This window comes from Arachis stenosperma, chromosome 3 (assembly GCF_014773155.1).
Source record: "Arachis stenosperma cultivar V10309 chromosome 3, arast.V10309.gnm1.PFL2, whole genome shotgun sequence".
Lineage (NCBI taxonomy): Eukaryota > Viridiplantae > Streptophyta > Magnoliopsida > Fabales > Fabaceae > Arachis > Arachis stenosperma.
In genome coordinates, this window is record NC_080379.1 from 130,894,649 (window position 1) to 130,906,593 (window position 11,945).

The window sequence follows — 11,945 nt, forward strand, 5'->3', positions numbered from 1 at the left end:
TTTTATGAGCTATCTTCTTCTTGCAAGTTATTTATATTGTATTTTGTGATTTGAATTAGTGAAATCCAGTTCATATTTATTCTTGAAAGATTTATTTACTTTTTAACCAAGTAGGTAGAATCATTTTAGCATATAGTTGCATTCACATTCATAGGTTGCATTGCATGAGTCTTGCTTTTCCCTACTCATTTATTTGGTCTCCTTGAGTTTAGCATGAGGACATGCTAATGTTTAAGTGTGGGGAGGTTAATAAACCACTATTTTATGGTTTACAATGTGTTTAATTGTGTGGTTTTATCATGATCTTTACCCACTTATTCATATAATTAGCATGCATTTATATTTCCTTCCTAAAATTATTACATGATTGAAAACATGCTTCTTTGGTCTTAATTTATCTAATCTTAATCCTCTCTTATTACCATTCGATGCCTTGATATGTGTGTTAAGTGTTTCAGGTTTCATAGGGCAGGAATGGCTTAGAGAATGAAGAAGAAGTGTGCAAAGATGGAAGGAATACAAGGAATTGAGGAGATGACCAGCAAAAAGTCACGCGGTCGCATGGCTCACGCGACCGCATGAAATAGAAAAAATCAGAGTGACGCGATCGTATGGCTCACGTGACCGCGCGGATTGGAAAAGCACAAGTGACGCGGAAGCGTGGACGACGAGAACGCGTGGCAGGGAAAAACGCAAATGACGCGTCCGCATGGATGACGCGATCGCGTAACGTGCGCGATCTGCAAAATTACAAAAGTCGCTGGCAGAGATTCTGGGCCGCATTTTAACCCAGTTTTCGGCCCAGAAACACAGATTAAAGTCAGGGAACTTACAGAGATTCAGGAAGCTTTTCATAATTCACTTTTTATGTTTTAGATGTAGTTTTAGAGAGAGAGATTCTCTCCTCTCTCTCTCTCTCTCTCTCTTAGGATTAGGATTTAGGACTTTGGTGGACGAAATTGTGATCACATCAATGTAGTACTCTTTGTTATTGTATGGAATCATTATTATGGCTCTTTGCTATGTGTGGATACAACTCCGTTCAACTTAACCAGCAAGTGTACTGGGTCATCCAAGTAATACCTTACGTGAGTAAGGGTCGATCCCACAGAGATTGTTGGTATGAAGCAAGCTATGGTCATCTTGTAAATCTCAGTCAGGCGGATTATAATTGATTATGGATTTTCGAATAATAATAAATAATAAACAGGAAATAAAGATAAATAACATAGGATAGAAATACTTATGTAAATTAATGGTGGGAATTTCAGATAAGTGTATGGAGATGCTGTGTTCCTTGTGAATCTCTGCTTTCCTACTGCTCAAATTACAGTTTTCTTACATCATTCCTTTTCATGGCAAGCTGTATGTAGGGCATCACCTTTGTCAATGGCTACATCCCATCCTCTCAGTGAAAAAGGTTCAAATGCTCTGTCACAGCACGGCTAATCATCTGTCGGTTCTCAATCAGGTTGGAATAGAATCCCTTGATTCTTTTGCGTTTGTCACTAACGCCCAGCCTTCAGGAGTTTGAAGCTCGTCACAATCATTCAATCCCAGAATCCTACTCGGAATACCACAGACAAGGTTAGACTTTCCGGATTCCCATGAATGCCGCCATCAATTCTAGCTTATACCACGAAGATTCTGATTAAGGAATCTAAGAGATATGCGCCCGGCCTAAGGTAGAACGGAAGTGTTGTCAGTCACGCGCGTTCATAGGTGAGAATGATGATGAGTGTCACGGATCATCACATTCATCAAGTTGAAGTGCAACGAATATCTTAGAATAGGAATAAAGAGAATTGAATAGAAACAGTAGTAATTGCATTAAAACTTGAGGTACAGCAGAGCTCCACACCCTTAATCTATGGTGTGTAGAAACTCCACCGTTGAAAATACATAAGTGAAAGGTTTAGGCATGGCTGAATGGCCAGCCCCCATGGTCTAAGGACTAGGCATCAAGAGATATTCCAAGATGTCTAATACACTAGTAAAAAGTCCTATTTATAATAAACTAGCTATTAGGGTTTACATGAGTAAGTAATTGATGCATAAATCCACTTCCGGGGCCCACTTGGTGTATGTTTGGGCTGAGCTTGATCTATTCACGAGCTGAGGCTTCTCTTGGAGTTGAACGCCAAGTTATAACGTGTTTTGGGCGTTCAACTCCGGGTCGTGACGTGTTTCTGGCGTTTTACTCCAGACAGCAGCATGGAACTGGCATTGAGCGCCAGTTTACGTCGTCAATTCCCAAATAAAGTATAGACTATTATATATTGCTGGAAAGCTCTAGATGTCTACTTTCCAACGCCGTTGAGAACGCGCCATTCGAAGTTCTGTAGCTCCAGAAAATTCATTTCGAGTGCAGGGAGGTTAGATTCCAACAGCATCAGCAGTCCTTTGTCAGCCTCCTATCAGAGTTTTGCTCAAGTCCCTCAATTTCAGCCAGAAATTACCTAAAATCACAGAAAAACACACAAACTCATAGTAAAGTCCAGAAATGTGAATTTAACATAAAAACTAATGAAAACATCCCTAAAAGTAGCTTGAACTTACTAAAAACTACCTAAAAACAATGCCAAAAAGCGTATAAATTATCTGCTCATCAGACTTCTCTTAGTTTTAGGAGTGACTCTCGATCCCAGGTTTAATATTCCTTTTACTTTATATTTATCTCTTACTTTCAGATACTTTAATGCTTATATTAGTTATGTTGCCTATTTGGTTTATGCTACATTCATGATTTTCTTAATTAATATTATTCGAAGTACTTCAGATTTACTTTTGCTTTGCTTTATTTATATGAATTCTTTTAATTTAATTTAGATTTTTTCCCCTTTTGGCTTGGGTCAAGTAATTGGTAACGCTTGAGCTGTCAAATAAAATAGTGATTGAAATGGGCAGATTCTGATTGCACTAGGAATGCTCTAAAGCTAGTCTCTCCATACGAGTTGACTAGGACTTGAGAATCAAGCTAATCAGTCCACTTAACTTTCCTTTGTTTAGTAAAGGTTAACAAAGTGAGATTAAAATCCAATTCTCATCACAATTGATAAGGATAGGACTTCCAGTTCTTCATACCTGGCCAAGAGATTTCATTATTGTTTATTTATTTTACTTGTCATTTAAATATATCTATGCCCATTCCCCAAACTTCAAAACCCCGAATTACAATCTTCATAACCAATAATAAGAACATACCTCCCTGCAATTCCTTGAGAAGGCGACCCGAGGTTTAAATACTCGGTTATCAATTTTAAAGAGGTTTGTTACTTGTGACAACCAAAACGTTTGTACGAAGGGATTTCTGTTAGTTTAGAAGCTGTATCTACAACGCGAATATTTTTATAAATTCTTTACTAGCAAAAATCCTAACGTCAGTCCATAAGGATTTGGTCCAACCTTTGATCAAAGTTGACCCTTCTTGTGTAGGGGTGTGCATCTCCTTGCATCATGGCAAGTTGAATGCCAACCTCACATTTTCCGGACTGAAATCTAAGTATTTTCCCCGTACCATTGTAAGATAGTTCTTTGGATTCGGGTTCATATTTTGATCATGGTTCCTAGTGATCCATGCATTGGCATAGAACTCTTGAACCATCAAGATTCTGACTTGTTGAATGGGGTTGGTAAGAACTTCCCAACTTCTTCTTTGGATCTTATGTCGGATCTCCGGAAACTCATTTTTCTTGAGCTTGAAAGGGACCTCAGGGATCACCTTCTTCTTAGCCACAACATCATAGAAGTGGTCTTGATGGGCTTTGGAGATGAATCTCTCCATCTCCTATGACTCGGAGGTGGAAGCTTTTGTCTTCCCTTTCCCTTTTCTAGAGGTTTCTCCGGCCTTAGGTGCCATTAATGGTTATGGAAAAACAAAAAGCTATGTTTTTACCATACCAAACTTAAAATATTGCTCGCCCTCGAGCAAGAGAAGAAAGAATAGATGAAGAAGAAGAAGATATGGAGGAGAGGGAGAGAAGGTTGTGTTTCGGCCAAGGTGGAGAAGAGAGGGTTGTGTTGTGTGAAAATGAAGAAGAATGGAGGGGTATTTATAGTGGAGGAAGAGGGGTTAAGGTTTGGCCATATTGGGTGGGTTGGGTGGAAAAGTGATTTTGAATTTTGAAGGTAGGTGAGGTTTATGGGGAAGGGTGGATGGGTGTGAGTGGTGAAGGTGGGTAATTGGGAAGAGAGATTGAGGTGATTGATGAAGGATTTCTGGGGAAGAGTGTTTATGGGGAAGAGAGGATGAATGTGAAGAAGAGGAGAGAGGGTGAGTTGAGGTAGGTGGGGATCCTGTGGGGTCCACAGATCCTGAGATGATCCTGTGGGGTCCACAGATCCTGAGGTGTCAAGGATTTACATCCTTGCACCAATTAGGAATGTAAAACACCTTTGCATACAATTCTGGCATTTAAACGCCGAAGTGATGCCTATGTTGGGCGTTCAACACCCAACTGCAGCATGTTTCTGGCGTTGAACGCCAGTTCTATGCTTGTTTCTGGCGTTCAGCGCCAGCTCTCCTCAGGGTATATTCCTGGCGTTCAAACGCCAGGATGCTGCTTGTTTCTGGCGTTCAACGCCAGATCCATGCTCTGTTTTGGCGTTGAACGCCAGCCAGATGCTCCTTACTGGCGTTTCAACGCCAATAAGTCCTTCCTCCAGGGTGTGATTTTTCTTCTGCTGTTTTTTATTCTGTTTTTTTTTTAGTATTTTTTTCGTGACTCCACATGATCATGAACCTAATAAAACATTAAAGAACAATGAAAGAAAAATAAAATTAGATAAATAAAAATTGGGTTGCCTCCCAATAAGCGCTTCTTTAATGTCAATAGCTTGGCAGTGGGCTCTCATGGAGCCTTACAGGTGATGAGCGGATATTTTATACGCTTTTTGGGGGTAATTTCATGTAGATTTTAGCATGTTTTAATTAGTTTTTAGTAGAATATTATTAGTTTTTAGGCAAAAATCATATTTCTGGACTATGAGTTTGTGTGTTTTTCTGTGATTTCAGGTATTTTCTGACTGAAATTGAGGGAGCTGAGCAAAAATCTGAGTTAGGCTGAAAAAAAGACTGCTGATGCTATTGGATTCTGACCTCCTTGCACTCGAAATGGATTTTCTGGAGCTACAGGAGTCCAATTGGCGCGCTCTTAACGGCGTTGGAAAGTAGACATCCAGGGCTTTCCAGCAATATATAATAGACCATACTTTGTGCGAAGATAGATAACGTAACTTGGCGTTGAACGCCAAGTACATGCTGCTGTCTGGAGTTAAACGCCAGAAACACGTCATGATCCGGAGTTGAACGCCCAAAACACGTTATAACTTGGAGTTCAACTCTAAGAAAAGCCTCAGCTCGTGGATAGCTTTAGTCTCAGCCCCAGCACACACCAAGTGGGCCCCAGAAGTGGATTTATGCACCAATTATCTTAGTTTACTCATTTTCTGAAAACCTAGGTTACTAGTTTTCTATTTAAACAACTTTTAGAGACTTATTTTGTACCTCATGACATTTTAGATCTAAAATTTGTACCTTTTGGCAGCATGAGTCTCTAAACTCCATTGTTGGGGGTGAGGAGCTCTGCAGCGTCTCGATGAATTAATGCAGTTGTTTCTATTTCACTCAAACATGTGTATGGTCCGATCTAAGATGTTTATTCGCGCTTAATTATGAAGGAGGTGATGATCCGTGACACTCATTACCTCCCTCAATCCATGAACGTGTGCCTGACAAACACCTCCGTTCTACATCAGACTGAATAAGCTTCTCTTAGATTCCTTAATCAGAATCTCCGCGGTATAAGCTAGAATTGATGGCGGCCACTCTTGAGAATCCGGAAGGTCTAAACCTTGGCTGTGGTATTCCGAGTAGGATTCAAGGATTGAATGGCTGTGACGCGCTTCAAACTCGCGATTGTTGGGCGTGATGACAAACACAAAAGGATCAATGGATCCTATTCCAACATGATCGAGAAACCAACAGCTGATTAGCCGTGCTGTGAGAGCACCTGGACCGTTTTCACTGAGAGGATGGGGTAGCCACTGACAATGGTGACACCCTACATACAGCTTGCCGTAGACGTGCTTTTACAACAATTGAGTTAAATATTACATTGCAGAAATTCAGAGGACAAAGCATCTCCAAACTCCAACATATTTCTCATTACTGCATAACAAGTAACGATTTATTCTCTTTATTTTTTCCAATCTGATAATTCCAACTGATAATTTTAATTAATATCCTGACTAAGAATAATAAAATAAACATAGCTTGCTTCAAACCAATAATCTCCGTGGGATCGACCCTTACTCACGTAAGGTATTACTTGACGACCCAGTGCACTGCTGGTTAGTTGTACGGATTGCAATTCGTGCACCAAGTTTTTGGCGCCGTTACCGGGGATTATTCGAGTTTGAACAACTAAAGGTTTTTTTATTTCTTAGATTACGAATAATTTATTTTTATTGTATAGAGTCATTAAATCTGATAGGATAGTTTCTTTTCAAAAATTTCTTTTCACAAATATTATTTTTCTTAATTAATTATTAATTTTTCGTGAGTCTAGTGTCTTGTTCTAAGTTTGGTGTCAATTGCATGCTTTTCCTTGTCTCTTAATTTTTTCAAACTGCATGTTCTTGTTTTTCCTTGATCTTCAAATTGTTCTGTGTCTTTTCTTGTTTTTTTTATGCTTTTTCAAAACATTAGTTTTCAAAAATTTATTTTATCCATAAAAATAATACATCTTTAAAATACGTTACATTTTTTTTAACTTAGTTGGTTATAGCGTTGGCTTATATTCTTGGCAAATTGGGCACCTTCTTTTTAAAATCCTTTCTCAAAAATAATTTTTCTTAATTTAATCTTGTGCCAAACTTTAAGTTTGGTGTTTTCTTGTTGATCTTTCTTTAATTTTTTGAAAATTTATCTTGGTTTTCTAAAAATTTTAAGTTTGGTGTTCTTTCTTTTGTTTTTGGTGTTCTTGTGAATCTTCAAGGTGTTCTTGAGTCTTTTTTGTGTTTTGATCTTAAAATTTTTAAGTTTGGTGTTCCTTGGTGTTTTCCCTCCAAAATTTTCGAAATAAGGAGCATTAGATCTAAATTTTAAGTCTTGTGTCTTTTATGTGTTTTTCTCTTTCATCATAAAATTCAAAATTCAAAAAAATATCTTCTCTAACTAATTTTAAAACTACATTTTCGAAATTTTTATATAAAATTCAGATTTCAATTTCAAAATTTTTCAAAAAATTTTCACAAAATATTTTCAAATTTTTTTATATATTTCGTTTTTATTTATTCCATTGCTATAAAATAAATAATATCAACATACATATCATCTCCCTTATTCCATCATGGAACTAAGTGGAAATGAACAGTCCAGGAGGACTCTGGGGTCATATGCTAACCCCACTACTGCTTCATATGGGAGTAGTATCTGTATACCCTCCATTGGAGTTAGTAGCTTTGAGTTTAATCCTCAGCTCATTATCATGGTGCAGCAAAACTGCCAGTATTCCGGTCTTCCACAGGAAGAACCTACAGAGTTTCTGGCACAATTTTTGCAAATTGCTGACACAGTACATGATAAGGAAGTAGATGATGAGCGGATAATTTGTATACTTTTTGGCATTATTTTTAGTATATTTTTAGTATGATCTAGTTAGTTTTTAGTATATTTTTATTAGTTTTTAGTTAAAATTCACTTTTCTGGACTTTACTATGAGTTTGTGTGTTTTTCTGTGATTTCAGGTATTTTCTGGCTGAAATTGAGGGACCTGAGCAAAAATCTGATCCAGAGACTCAAAAGGACTGCAGATGCTGTTGGATTCTGACCTCCCTGCACTCGAAGTGGATTTTCTGGAGCTACAGAAGCCCAATTGGCGCGCTCTCAACGGCGTTGGAAAGTAGACATCCTGGGCTTTCCAGCAATATATAATAGTCCATACTTTGCCCAAGATTTGATGGCCCAAACCGGCGTTCAAAGTCACCTCAAGAAATTCCAGCGTTAAACGCCGGAACTGGCACCTAATTGGGAGTTAAACGCCCAAACTGGCACTAAAGCTGGCGTTTAACTCCAAGGAGAGTCTCTACACGAAAAAGCTTCATTGCTCAGCCCAAGCACACACCAAGTGGGCCCGGAAGTGGATTTTTATGTCATTTACTCATCTATGTACTAGTTTTCTATAAGTAGGACCTTTTACTATTGTATTAGAGAGATCTTGGTAGCTATCTTTGAGTTTTATGCTATCTTAGATCATTGGGAGGCTGGCCTCACGGCCATGCCTAGACCTTGTTCTTATGTATTTTCAACGGTGGAGTTTCTACACACCATAGATTAAGGTGTGGAGCTCTGCTGTACCTCGAGTATTAATGCAATTACTATTGTTCTTCCATTCAATTCAGCTTGTTCTTTGTCCAAGATATCACTTGTTTTTCAACATGATGAAGGTGATGATTGACGCCCATCACCATTCTCACCCATGAACAAGGTGACTGACAACCATTCTTGTTCTACAAGCATCTGAGGCTTAGTGAATATCTCTTGGATTCCTGATTGCACGATGCATGGTTGATCGCCTGACAACCGAGTGCTCGCCTGACAAACGAGCCAACCATTCCGTGAGGTCAGAGTCTTCGTGGTATAGGCAGGACCTGATGGCGGCATTTAAGAGAATCCGGAAGGTCTAAACCTTGTCTGTGGTATTCTGAGTAGGATTCAATGACTGAATGACTGCGACGTGCTTCAAACTCCTGAGGGCGGGGCGTTAGTGACAGACGCCAAAAGAATCAATGGATTCTATTCCGGTCTGATTGAGAACCGACAGATAAATTCCGCTATGCTGTGACGGAGCATATGCAATCGCTTTCACTGAGAGGATGGGAGGTAGCTGCTGACAGTGAAACCCTACACGAGCTTTGCCATGGAAAGGAGTAAGAAAGGATTGGATGAGGCAGTAGGAAAGCAGAGAGACGGAAGGGAAGGCTCTTCATACACTTGTCTGAAGCTCTTACACCAATGATATACATAAGTATCACTATCTTTATCTTTATATTATTTCGTTCATCATCATATACAATTGAGTTTGCCTGACTAAGATTTACAGATGACCATAGCTTGCTTCAATGCTAACACTCCGTGGGATCGACCCTTACTCACGTAAGGTATTACTTGGACGACCCAGTGCACTTGCTGGTTAGTTGTGCGAAGTTGTGTAATGCCATGGAATTGAACCACCAAGTTTTTGGAGTTCATGACCAGGGATTATGAGAGTTGTGAAAAGTATTGTTCACAATTTCGCACACCAGTAGATCAGGATGTCTACAGATTATTACTGTTTCCATTTGCTGTAAAAGATCAAGCTAAGAGGTGGTTAAATAACCAGCCTAAGAACAGCATAAAAACATGGAAACAGCTGTCAGAAAAATTCCTGAATCACTATTTCCCTCCAAAACGGATGACACAGCTAAGGCTAAGCATCCAAGGCCTCAAACAATGAGATAATGAATCCCTTTATGATGCCTGGGAAAGATACAGAGAGATGCTAAGAAAATGCCCCTCTGAAATGTTTTCAGAATGGGTGCAATTAGACATCTTCTACTATGGGCTTATAGAAAAAGCTCGATTTCTCTAGACCACTCAGCTGGTGGATCTATACATATGAAAAAACAATTGAAGAAGCTCAAGAGCTTATTGATACAGTTGCCAGAAATCAGCATCTGTACCTAAGCAGTGAATCTTCCATGAAAGAAGAAGCTAAAACAGTAACTGCTGAGCTCAGTCCTGTAGATCAGGCTAATGAATTCAATCAGCAATTAGACCTTCTGACTCAGCAGCTAGCCGAATTCAAGGAAATACTACAGGAAACAAGAATGGCTAACAGGAATATGGAAGTACAGTTAAAGCAAACAGAAAAGCAACTGTCAAAACAAATAGCAGAGAATGCCAAGCAGTTCAATTAAGAAGTGGGAAAACATTAAACACTTCACTTCAAAATAGCAGGAAGCCAGAATGAACAAATGGCTACTCAAAATCCCTCTGAGGACAATCAGAGCCCAGAGAGGAATAATGCTGGCACTGAACGCCCAGCCCATGCTCATTCCTAGCGTTCAACCAGAAACAAGCATGATCCGGCGTTGAATGCCCAAAGGGAGCATGGTTCTGGCATTCAGACGCCAGTAACAAATAAGGAGGTGGGGCTAACGCCACTTCAGCTTCCACCCCTGGCATTCAAATGCCAGTGGGGGATCAGTCACATACAAGTGCTGATAACAACCCTTCTAAAAAGGCTCCCCAACCACTTCTGTAGGTAATAAACCTGCAGCAACTAAGGTTGAGGAATACAAAGCCAAAATGCCTTATCCTCAAAAACTCCGTCAAGCGGAACAGGATAAGCAATTTGCCCGCTTTGCAGAGGTCTCAGACTCTTGAAATAAAGATTCCGTTTGCTGAGCAAATACCCTCTTATGCTAAGTTCATGAAATAGATCTTAAGTCATAAGAAGGATTGGAGGGAAACTGAAAAAGTTTACCCACTGAAGAATGCAGTGCAGTCATTCTGAAAAGCTTACCTGAGAAGCTTAAAGATCCTGGGAGTTTTATGATACCATGCACATAGAGGGTACTTGTACCAAGCAAGCTTTGTGATCTTGGGGCAAGTATCAACCCAATACATGCATCTACTATCAGAAAGCTTGGTTTAACTGAAGAAAGAAATCAAACCAACCAGGATATGTCTTCAACTTGCTGATGGCTCATTAAATACCCATCAGGCGTGATTGAAGACATGATTGTCAAGGTTGGGCCCATTCACCTTTCCTACTGACTTTGTGGTGCTGGAAATGGAGGAGCACAAGAGTGCAACTCTCATTCTAGGAAGACCTTTCCTAGCAACTGGCCGAACCCTCATTGACGTCCAAAAAGGGAAGTAACCCTGAGAGTCAATGAGGAGGAGTTCAAGTGAATGTTGTTAAAGCCATGCAACATCCAGACACCCCAAATGCTGCATGAGTGTTGATATTATTGACTCCCTAGTAAGAGAGGTCAATATGGCTGAGAGTCTTGAATCAGAGCTAGAGGACATCTTTTAAAGATGTTCAGCCTAATCTGGAGGAATCAGAGAGAATAGTAGAACCTGAAAATCCCTCAGGAAGAGGAGAAACCTCCTAAACCCGAGCTCAAACCATTACACCATCCCTGAAATTGCATTTCTGGGAGAAGGTGATACATTTCTGTAATCATAAGCTCTACCTAGAGCCACAGGAAGAGAAGCACTAATTCAAGTGCTAAGGACACACAAGACAGCTCTTGGGTGGTCCATCAGTGATCTCAAGGGCATTAGCCCAGCCAGATGCATGCACAAGATCTTACTGGAGGGTGACGCCAAGCCAGTGGTTCAACCACAAAGGCGGCTGAATCCAGCCATGAAGGAGGTGGTGCAGAAAGAGGTCACTAAGTTACTAGAGGCTGGGATTATTATCCTATTTCTGATAGCCCCTGGGTAAGCCCTGTCCAAGTCGTCCCTAGAAAGGTGGCATGACAGTGGTTCATAATGAAAAAAAATGAACTGGTTCCTACAAGAACAGTTACAGTGGTGGCGTATGTGTATTGATTACAGAAGGCTCAATACAGCCACCAGAAAGGATCACTTTCCTTTACCATTCATAGACCAGATGCTAGAAAGACTAGCAGGTCATGAATACTACTGCTTCCTGGATGGATATTCAGGTTATAATCAAATTGCAGTAGATCCCCCAGGATCAAGAGAAACAGTATTCAATGTCCCATCTGGAGTATTTGCATACAGAAGGATGCCATTTGGCCTGTGCAATGAACCTGCAAACCTTTCAGAGGTGCATGCTCTCAATTTCTCTGATATGGTGGAAAAATTTCTGGAAGTCTTCATGGATGCCTTTTCAGTGTTTGGAGACTCATTCAGCTCTGCTTTA